This window comes from Glycine soja, chromosome 16 (genome assembly GCF_004193775.1).
Source record: "Glycine soja cultivar W05 chromosome 16, ASM419377v2, whole genome shotgun sequence".
Classification (NCBI taxonomy): domain Eukaryota; kingdom Viridiplantae; phylum Streptophyta; class Magnoliopsida; order Fabales; family Fabaceae; genus Glycine; species Glycine soja.
In genome coordinates this window covers 24,612,183-24,615,478 of record NC_041017.1, presented here as the reverse complement: position 1 = coordinate 24,615,478, position 3,296 = coordinate 24,612,183, and positions in this window count along the sequence as shown.

Below are 3,296 nucleotides of genomic sequence, written 5' to 3'. Positions count from 1 at the left end.
TTCTTATACAGAATTCTCAGACGGTTAGTTCTTTGAATTTAGTGTTTGGGCAAAGAATTCTTAGACGGTTAGTTCTTTGAATTCTTTGTTTGGGGAATCAAAAGAATTCTCAGACGATTAGTTCTTTGAATTCTTTTGGCAAGAGAGAGAAGGAAAGAATCAAAAGAATTCTCATACGATTAGTTCTTTGAATTCTTTTGGCAAGAGGGAGAAGGAATGAAGAAGAAGAATAACACAAGTTTTTGGCCAATGAACTTTTCTTGAATAAAGAAAGTATTGAACAAAACACTCTTAGAAGAATGCATTGAATGAATGAAAGAAAATCACTCTTTGAAATTCATGCCATGGTCATATATTTATAGTCTTTTGATGACTCAAGTTAAAGTTTGTGACTCTTGGCAATTTCTTTAAAACTAGTCACTTTAAAAGTTGTGACTGTTTTGAAAACTAGTCACTTTAAAAGTTGACTCTTTAAAAAATCTTCAGAAACTAGTCACTTTAAGAATTGTGACTTTTGGTAATTTAATTTTCAAAATAAGTCACTGGTAATCGATTACTATTATAGTGTAATCGATTACACATCAACAGATGTGACTCTTCATGTTTAAATTTAAAAATCAAAACATTTAGAAACACTGGTAATCGATTACACAAGTTTGAAAATGTTTTATCACAAGTTGTGACTCTTGAAATTTGAAATCCAACGTTTAAAAACATTGGTAATTGATTACATGCCCATGGTAATCGATTACTATTTTGTAAAACAGTTATAAAACTGTTTGGGCTTCTGGTAATCGATTACTGCCTTCTGGTAATCAATTACCAGAGAGTAAAAACTCTGGTAAAAGATTTTTCTTTGAAAAATTCTTTTGGACAAATTGTGCTATTCAATCTTTTCTTTTGAAAAAATCTTTTTATACTTATCTTGATGCTTTTCTTGAAGTTCTTGCATATCTTGAGTCTTCTCTTGAATCTTCACTTGAATCTTGATTGAATGACTCTTTGATTCTTGAAACTTGCTTGACTCTTGATTCTTGACTTGAGTCTTTGGCATCATCAAAATAAACTTGGAAATCTTTGCTTCCATAACAATAGATGCTCCCGTATGTTGTCAAGTATTTGTCGTCTTCCGTTCAAACAATTGATACAAGGACAATAATATTTTCCATCTTCATCTGGTCGACCTCTTTTTGAAGCAAATTGCAAGAACTGCTCGACGCCTTCCTCATATTTTGGGCTGATGCGACTTTCATTCATCCAACTTCGATCCATCTAAGTTATTCAATGCATGAAAATCTAATTTTTTTTACTATAGGTGTGGCCCTATCCTATTCAGGAAGACCGTCTTTTATGGTAGCTTCATATGTCAGGGTTAAGTCTATTTTGTTAAATTTGACAAAATTTTGGCAGCATTTTGCATTGGTCTTCAAGTACACGACATGAAATCGGTGAAATTAATTTCCCGATAATCAAGTATGCACTTAGAGAACAACTAGAAATGCATTGTACCAAAATTTCATCAAATTAAACAAAATAATGTTAACCTTAACGCATGAATCTACCATAAAAATATTAGTCTCCCCAAACTGTCCAAACGGACAATTCAAGATTGAATACAATGACTAATGCAAACTGTCCGCAAGAATCATTGCATTCAGTCTCAAACGGGAATCTAAGGTTCTCTCATGATGAACACAATTTGTATATCATATATCGGTTGTCTTTAATGGCAGTGAACAAGTAATAAAAACATTAATTGGTAACACACATTTGTACATGTGATGATGAGTAGCACGGTCCAAAATGCAATGAACAATCTAACAAATAAGTCAATGACCACCTACATCAATCATCAAACTGATATCAATATGTGAGCATGAGTAGGCTTTAAGTATGATAGATATCAATTGAGATCGTCAATGTCTGAAAATCATAAGTTTAACTAGCATACATAGCAGTGAGGCTTTGTCATTTTGAAGCAAGTTAATGTCCTATCATTTTTAAGCAAGTTAAAATTTGTAGTGCTTCATCAAATGATTATAGCTATTTACTTTTTTCTAAAATTTGTTGCAAGATCAACTTTTCATGACCTGCCAGGATTATATTTGCTTTCTAAAATTTGGTTATTTTGAAATTGATTTTACAGAAATAGTAGTGGATATTATATATGATTTTTCAATACTTGTCACTAGCTACCTAGGTTTACAATCTACCTATCTATCTAGCTAGTGAACTTGACAATCTAGCTGTCAACATTGTAATTGGTGCTAAGCTCACAGTTCCAATGTTACGTGGTTGTCCAACAAAGATGTTGTTGTTGAGCACTTGAGTAGTTCTAAGGGAAACTTGCCAGAGAGCATGTTTCTAGCCAAGAAAAGTTGCTGAAGCTTTGAACCTTTGAGGCAGAAGGAATTTCTCCATGTAGTTTGTTTCCAACCAAATTCAGGTATGTCAAGTTAGAAAGATGACTCAAAGCTGTAGGGATTGATCGAGACAACATTAATGTCCAAATTCAGAATTTACAAGTTGTTATTGAAACATATTGTTTGATGATGCAAATTTTTAGAGCTCTTCACAGCCTTCAATCTCTTCAGGTATATGGCCATTAATGCTATTCATTTGTACATCAAGAGATATTAGATGCTTCAATTTACCAATTCTAAAGGGTATGCTTCAATTTAAGTGGCAGTAGCCTAGAGGTAGAAAGAGAATTTCAAGCTGACCCAGCTCTGAAGGGATGGAGCCAGAAAGAGAATTTGAAGACAAATCAAGTGTTTGAAGAGAAGTGAACACAACACACAGTCAGAACAATAGCTAGAGCAAGATTCAACACTCAGGGTGTTGTTGCTGGAGTGATTGTTGGTATTGGAACAAATGCAGCTTATGTACAGAGTGCACATGCAAATTATGTACAGAATGCACATGCAATCTCCATTGGCCTTATTTTATAAATTTTTTGTATTTCTACCTTGATAGCAGGGGAATAATGATTCATAAATTTTGTCTCCATATTAATTGGTTGAATTATTAATTTGAGCAAGCTAAATTGCATCCGTTGTTCAGTCTTCTTCTCATGTGCCATCTTAGTGTCATCTATTTAATTTAAAAGATTGTTGAATCCACCTTTTTCCACTTCTATCTCATTTCCACTTGCTGGATTCATGTTCAATAACTAGTGCTCTACAAGTAGTCATTGGATTGGGTTGCTTTAATTTAGGGAAAGAAATCCATGGTTACATAATGAGAAGTAAGCTTGAGTATGATGTCTATGTTTGTACTTCTTTGGTGGATATGTA